This window comes from Bombus impatiens, unplaced genomic scaffold, assembly GCF_000188095.3.
Source record: "Bombus impatiens unplaced genomic scaffold, BIMP_2.2 scf_0517, whole genome shotgun sequence".
Lineage (NCBI taxonomy): Eukaryota > Metazoa > Arthropoda > Insecta > Hymenoptera > Apidae > Bombus > Bombus impatiens.
The window spans coordinates 1,629,422-1,637,795 of record NT_176936.1 but is presented as its reverse complement, the minus strand read 5'-3'; the positions used below and the strand labels follow the sequence as shown (position 1 = coordinate 1,637,795).

The 8,374-nt window shown below is 42.2% G+C and overlaps 1 protein-coding gene and 1 long non-coding RNA gene across 3 annotated transcripts in view; one reads left to right on the top strand and one right to left on the bottom strand.

The window, feature by feature from the left end:
• Positions 1-8,374, bottom strand: part of LOC100744814 (lachesin-like) — a 267,532-nt gene that overhangs the window by 171,385 nt on the left and 87,773 nt on the right. The gene's annotated exons all lie outside the window — the stretch shown is intronic.
• LOC117151893 overlaps positions 7,525-8,374 on the top strand; it is a 3,086-nt gene continuing 2,236 nt past the window's right edge. The window contains exon 1 of the long non-coding RNA XR_004462050.1: positions 7,525-7,744. This is a non-coding gene — a long non-coding RNA (uncharacterized LOC117151893). The remainder of the gene's footprint in view (positions 7,745-8,374) is intronic.

Here is an 8,374-nt window from a genome sequence, read left to right as displayed (position 1 = left end):
GAAACAGCATATTAAAGCAACAATAGACAAAATACAGATGGCAAGGAGACAAATGTACTGGCTAACAAGTCGAAAATCCAAACTAAGCATAGAAAACAAACTAAAAATATATAAAATGGTCATAAAACCAATCTGAACGTACGGAATAGCACTATGGGGAACAGCAGCAATGAGCTATATAATCAAAATAGAAGCAACACAATCGAAAATACTCAGAACAATAGTAAACGCGCCATGATACGTTAGGAACGACGACATTCGGAAAGACCTGGGAATACCAACGGTCAAGGAGGAGATTAACAAAAGTGCAAGAAGGCACGGAGAAAGAATAGCAACGCACCCAAACCGGCTGGCAGTGGAAACGGTCGACACATCAAGCATTAAAAAGGAAACACCCAATAAATCTCACAAAGGGCATAACCTAACAAACACGTATTATCTGAGATGATTAAAGAAATAAATCAATCAAATTCGAAGATGGTATCCCACTGAGGGTAGCCATCCACATGTTATATTACTATATCGCTAAGCTATAATATTTTACCAAATGTCCTACTAGACAAATTGTAAAATGCAAATAAATAAATTAAAAAAAAAAAAGATATAGACCTGTGTTTTTATAATGCATGGTCGTTGATAAGAAATAATCGTCGGTGAATTATTGTATTCTCTGCAGCTAATCAGATTTTCATTGTATTGTTAACCGTAACGGTATCACGGGAGATAGGTATTTAAGTATTTCAATGAGTTTCTGTGGATGGTGAAAGTAAATTACGCCGGAGCTTTCAAAGTTAGAAGCAGTTAATTCAATAACCCTCTTTGGCACGTATAGACACAGAGCATTATATCGAGGGTAGACGGAATTGCATTGCAATCGGACCTGTACTGAACGTCCCGGGGCATTTGACGCAAATAAGCAATTTGTCGATGGACCTGTTAGCAGTTCGACATCCGAAATTTCCTTGTTCCGGCCGAAATGTTATTAATCCGCGCGAGGAAGTGTCGTCCATTGATTGCTCGTCTGTGTAAACTATTGACGACTATCTCGCTGTATTTTTGGCGAGGAATGCATTTTCCACGTAGAAATAGAATTACATAGAAAACAGAGTAAGCGTAAATCGTTCACAGTACTATCAACTCCTCTTTGTGCTACGTATTATATTATTAGGTCGTCCAAAAAGTTTCTTTCGTTTTATAAGGAAATAATGGATGCACAACATTTTCCGTTTTATATTATTTTATCGAATTACGTATGATCCATTTTGTTCTATCAAAATAAAGATCACAGCGTCCGACAGATTAGGTTTCATGTTTCTATAAGGATGCGTTGTTGTAAAAGACGTGTTTGTAAAAGAAGGACACTTTTCGGACAAGTAATATTGCACTATATAATATTGTACACACATACTATATAGGTACTACACTTTTATCTTTTATGTTGTACACTAGTAACTCCAACATTGAAATACTTCAACGCTTCCAATCGAAAACGCTAAGATCCCTAATTGATGCACCTTGGTATGTTACCAACGAAACAATACACCGCGACCTCAAGATACCCACAGCCAAACGACCTCAAGATACCCTGATGCACCTTGGTATGTTACCAACGAAACAATACACCGCGACCTCAAGATACCCACAGCCAAAGAGGAAATAGCAAAATATAGCGACAGATATAGCAAAAGAGTCAACAAACACCGAAACCCCCTAATCACTGGACTACTTGATACGACGGACCAGATTTGCAGGCTGAAGAGGCACTACCCGCTAGACCTAAACGATAGTTATTTAAATTAGTTATTTAAATTAAGTAATATTTACTTATTTATAGTACTTATTTACAAATTATACTTATCTATAATAAGTACTTATTTACAAATTATACTTATCTATAATAAGTACTTATTTACAAATTATACTTATCTATAATAAGTACTTATTTACAAATTATACTTATCTATATAAAAAGTATTAACTTATTATAAATAATCAGCCATGTCACTGGGCCACGCCAGAAAAATTACTGAAAATTCTCAACGCGAGAATTGATTGTAATTTCAACAAATAAATTAAAAAAAAAACAAACACCGAAACCCCCTTGTTACGTCGCATGGAGCATCCGCACCCTAGCCGACGTTACCTGGCAGCCAGCGGCCGACCTACCTTCTTCCCGACCCTCAATAAACTCAAGGACCCATCATAAAACCTCAACTTCTAGCTTAATTGCTTCCATATGTTGCCAAGCAATTTAAATGTCTAGAAGTATTTTCGGTTTATGTCCGGATTTAGGAAAAGTCCTTGATTTTATGAGACTATTAAAATACACGGAAAAGGCAGGTAGACTGGGAAAACCCAACACATGTCCACTGAAAACGACTGGGTTTTCCCAGGAATGAAATCATCCCCGACCCACGTTGGTGGGAGACTTCCTCATCTCCTTCTGCATTCGCATGGGTCATACCCAATCGGCATCGCGGACGTTTACCCTCACTTCATTGACGAAAGGTGTGAATAACGAATCCGTGTGCTTCGTTCAAGGGACACACCCATCCTTAGCTTTTCTCCGTCACAGCATCGTCACCGAACGGCACTGAGTTCCCATCCTTCGTACAGTGAAGTCAACTACTTCTCTTGCGACATCATTCAAGTCAACTACTTCTCCTACGACATCAGCAGAGTCAAGTCAACTACTTCTACTACGACGTCAATTCAAGTCAGTCTTCACAAAACATCAGCTCAAGTCAATCGAATACAGTCAGTCGACACAACACATCGAACGCTTCGTCGTCGATTAATCGTAACGGGATTTACGACACCCGTTGGCGCGCTTCTTCGAGATCGCGTCTCCCCACGAACGTGCGAAAACATTTGGTCCTTCGAGCCGGATTATTCAGTGGCCAGTGGATAGTTTTGACACGCATCCTGTCGAACATTTGATCCTTCGAGCCGGATTACGTGCCAACGAAAAGTGAATCTACAAGTGATCACACAGTGCCACGTGTCCACATTGAATTCAGCAACGGAAGTGTATCACTCCAGCGAAGTCAGTGACTTCAGGAGCGTCACCTTCGAAGAAGTATAACCCGTTAGTCGAGGCACGCTACCAGGCAGCGTCCCACCGTAGCTGGACATTCATTAGCAACCGATTCCCAAATCAACGTCCATTCGGTTAAGGTAAGCTCGGTCCTATTACAACAATCAAATATGGCACCATCTGACCCGATCAGCACATTGCGGCGGAGACGAAGCGCCTTAGTCAACCGATTTGCAACCACGAGGCGTCAACTCGACGAATATGAAGCGTCTGGACGGGTAGAAAGGAACTACTTAATAGCTTGCCGTGAATCGTTCGACGAGACTTGGAAGAAGATCTGCGCAATTCAAGATGAATTAGAAGCGCTAGATGAAAAAGAAATCGCCCGTGCAGATTCTTTATTCCAAGATCGTCTGGAGATTAACCTATGGATCCTAAATCTCCTCGACAAAATACCAGCAACGCCCCCCTCGACAACAAGCCTGGGCGCAATCGACGGGAGTAAGCCCATTGTACTGCGCACACCGAACTCAAAGCGAGGGTGCCAGGAGATTCTTATACAAAAAATACAGCTGCCGACCTTTTCGGGAGCGTACGAAGATTGGCCCGGATTCGCGGATCAATTCCGGTGCACAATACATGAGAATGCCCGTCTCGATGATTGTGCGAGACTTCTGTATCTACGATCGTGTTTAACGCAGGAAGCTGCCGAATCGATAGCATCCTTAGCAAACACTGCCAGCAATTATTCAGTGGCATGGGCACTGTTAGAAACACGATACAATCAGCCAGCAAAAGTCGTTGACAAGCATTTGAAGGCGTTAATCGACATCGTTCCCCTGCATCGGCCAGGGTATCAAGATTTACGAGCATACCTAATCCAAACCGAAGCCCATTATAAGGCTTTGAAAGCCCTCCAGCAACCCACCGTGGATACTGTGTTGCTATACCTGCTCACCTCCAAGCTAGACCCCGAGACAAGGTTCAGATGGAAGGAAAAAATCGAACACACACCTTTCCCAAGTGTCGGAGAACTGTTCAATTTTCTACGTGGCCACTGTGAGATGTTAGAAGCCACCAGACCAAGCTACCAAAGCCCTACAGCATATGCGGTCAATTGGCAACACCCGCCAAGATCGTCACCAAAACCAACCAGTCGAACCCGTCAACGAGCGTCCCGAAAACATGTATTCACAGCGACACAGGTCGCTCCGGCATGCCCCACCTGCCAAGGACAACACTCCATCTGGAGATGCGACTCGTTCAAGGCGAAAACCGTGAGTGAACGCTTGAAGGACGCTACAAGGGCGTCTTTATGCTTGAATTGCCTGAAGAAGGAGCACACAGCACGTGATTGTTACGCCGGCACATGTCGGGTGTGCGGAGAACGACACCACACGATGTTACACCAAGAAAGGCAGCCGTCGAGGTCGAATTCCTCCACCTCGAGCCGAAGTTCCTCCTCGTAAAGCAGGGGAACAGCATCATCTTCATCACCGACAAGTAAGCGGAAAAACTCAAGAAAGCACAAATCGGGGACCACACGGACGAACTCGCCCCCTACGCCACCCGACAGTCCGAGACGGAAACATACTCACAAGCAATGACGCGAAGGGTCCAGAGCTCCAACAAGGACCGCAAACATGAGACCATCAGTTTCCGATTGCGCAATGATATAGTGATCACAGCACAAGTCCACATGCTAACCAACAAACGTGCTTCGTTCAAGGGACACACCCATCTTTAGCTTTCCTCCGCCACAGCATCGTCACCGAACGGCACTGAGTTCCCATCCTTCGTACAGTCAAGTCAACTACTTCTCCTGCGACATCATTCAAGTCAACTACTTCTACTACGACAGCAGTTCAAGTCAGTCTTCACAAAACATCAGCTCAAGTCAGTCGCACGAACAGAGTCTCAGGTCGTACTCATTCGTAGTCAGTTCATATTAACCATTCACTTGTATTACACCGAAGTTGTTGGATTGTGCAAATATATAATATCTATTAACAGCAGCGTTATATTCAAGTTAACTACCCTTATTATCCCACAAGAAATAGAGGATCGAACGCTTCGTGACGTTGATTAGTCAATCGTAACGGGAATTTACGACTCCCGTTGGCGCGCTTCTTCGAGATCGCGTCTCCCCACGAACGTGCGAAAACACCCCTAATCACTGGACTACTTGATACGACGGATCAGATCCGCAGGCTGAAGAGACACTACCCGCTAGACCTAAACGACAGATTCAACTAGTTATTTAAATTAAGTAACATCTACTTATTTACAACACTTACGTACAAATTACTTATCTATAATAAGTATTAACTTATTATAAGTAATTAGCCATGTTACTGCGCCACACCAGAAAAATTACTGAAAATTCTCAACGCGAGAATTGATTGTAATTTTAATAAATATTAAAAAAAATGTTGTACACTAATATATTATTGTACACACATACTACATAGGTACTACACTTTTATGTTAAATACGTACTATGAATGAACGTTAATCGTCATGCTAAATGCATAACACAAATACATACTCTAGTTTGATATCAAGTAAGTTGATTAGGTAACTTGTAATTCGTAAAATTTCATTCGTTTTGTCATCAAAGCTGTCGTCTACTGGTTCGACTGAACTTCACTGTTTCCTATTTGCACCACTTGTACACTTGTTTTTTCCCCCATTGTATATGATATAAACATGTCGGAACATAGAACAAGTGTATGTTACAACCCAATAGGATACTTGTAGATTAATTGCAAATGTATGTTTGTTTGCTGCAACGTACCTTCAACCGCCTTCTCTTATCTAACTAGATTAGTAACTCGTATGTGTGCCTGGAGAAGATTCGACCGTAGAATGTGCGCAACATGGCTGGTATAAGTTTGCGGTTAACAGTATAGAACTCGTAGAGATAATCTCAGAGAAGTTGATTGACTCACGAACGTGCACAGTCTTCCTAGTTAACTGGAGCCGGTGTACTACCACAAATGGATTCGAACCAACCACGAATGGATGCTGGCTTAAACAGAATTCGGATATAACGTCAATTCGAAAATAAATCTACTCGAGAATGCATGAACTTCTCTCGACTTGAAGTTATCACGGAGGCTAGAGCGAGCCAGAGGTTTAGCTTAATAAACCGTCGTATAATTATTTCTGCATTTTATAGCAGCGAATTGATAATCGTGTTTGGTACAGACTGCTAATGCATAAATACTATTCTATCGATGACAAAGATTAACAACCACACCTGTCATCAACCTTAGGTCAGATGTAGAAGATCGACATGTTACCGTGTGATATCGCTGCGACCATATATCTTTCTTTGTTTTCCTATCAGGAACAACAAAGACGAACATACGATCGCAGTGGTATCACGCGATAAAATGTGGCTCGCGTGCGTTCACGGTTAGACTTGCTGCGGACAAGTGACATTTTACCGTACGACACTGCTGCGGCACCGTTGCAAGAACGAAGAAATAAGGTTCTTCTGTCTCATAAAAGAAGGATACATAAGTTTCCCCGCTCTTCCAACCCGCTGCCACTGCAGCGATTTACCACAAACCGTTCGTCCGCATCGGGCCTTAGCCGACTTATCGTAGCGACAGCAAGTACGCGGTATTACCAGAAAGTTTCCAAAAAAGCCTCCTACGTAACGCATAAATCTCTTTTCGGTTTCTCAATGCGCGTTTTTCACGCAGTATCGGGAACAGTTGTGCTCGCCTTAATACCTGCTCTAAACCTCTAACTGCAAGATTATGCTCGGTTGTCGGTTAATGGTTTCTTGCGAATGCACGAGTAGTGACAAGGGAAAAGTTTCAAGAATCCGTCAGCACGACATCTATTCCACTGGGGTTACGGACTTACATAGTTGAGAGACAGATTTTCTGTTTCTCGGTAGAATTTCGTGTATATTATATCGCGCTATGTATTTGACGCATTAGTGAGTTGCCATGACTTTTATTCAGGATCTCGCGCGTCATTTCTTCTGCGTATGTCACGAGACCTGTCATTTCTGTTTCTTCCGATACTTTTCTTGTGCCATAGTGTCTGCCAGTATCCAGGATTATTCTCATCTGTTTCCTGAAAATCTGTTTCCTGAATCCACAGACTAGGACTGACCTTGCGCAAGCTTTGTACAGCAATGTTTTTTGTACTCGAAGAGCGGAGGAGCTACCCTTTACGATTAGTAGGGTATAGGAATGTGTGTAGTTCTTGCGGTTTCGTTCAGACGATCCTAAATCGTAAGTCTTCGTGTGAATTTGTAACCCGGTACAATACCTAAATATTTGATGCGTGATCAGTTGATCGACTGGTTTTGGACGGTCAATTTTTTCTACAGAGCATTATTGTCTCTGCTTTATGGATGTTTGCGTTTAGTTTCCAGTGAATTAGAAAATCGATAACCTGAGTTAAGTAAAATAAACGCATAAATGCCTTCTGCTGTACCGCTTTTATACGCTTAAACTGAACTAGAAGCGCGCCAATCAACGAAAGTTTACAGAATGTACATGGCTTGAAGCGACATCAGTCTGTTAAAGTAAGTACTCAGGTTGGGGAAAAACGTCGTCGCATCGCGTTAAGCTTGGTTTATAAATTCCTGCATCGATGCACGACAGATATTTTTAACTGGACGATAGGTCGTCTTGAAGACAACGTTCGAAATATCTGAACTCGAGAAGCAGACATTCTCAGGTAAGGGAGATATCGCCTATTTAAGAAAACATCCATTGTAAAATGGATTAATTCGAGAATAGCTTGTTTTCCCAATAAGTCCTTCACGAATTGACTGTAAAATTCACTAATTGGGAGTTGGGTTAACTCAAACGCTTGAATTAAATTAAAGTTATCCAAAAAAGCTGAACTTTCTTGTATATATAATATATATGTCGGGTATACATTAGAATTAGGGTTAGGGGCGTGAAACGAATCTTCGTTTGGGTTACACGTTGTCGTTATGCAATAGAGAAGACATTGACTAGTGCAAATACGATTATTATAGAACCGGACAAGTAACCGTGGTAGTTAGGTACTCGAGAAACTAATGACAATGATCCTAGGTTCAATAACGAATCCGCGGTCGACGGGATGATAGATGAACGTACTCACAAAATCTAAGTCGGACGCGTAATATTCACTGGTCGTAAGGGGTTACTCTTTTCATCGATGAGATCGCGAGCGAGAATGACTTTCCCGTCCCGATAATGCCACAGAGGAAAACTATATTGGGGTGTGCCTAAGGACACGAGATCATCGAATTCGTCGAGAAAAGCCTTCGTTCAGAAAGTAAGGGAAATTGGCGTTGCTGCTAATTGGTCAATCTCC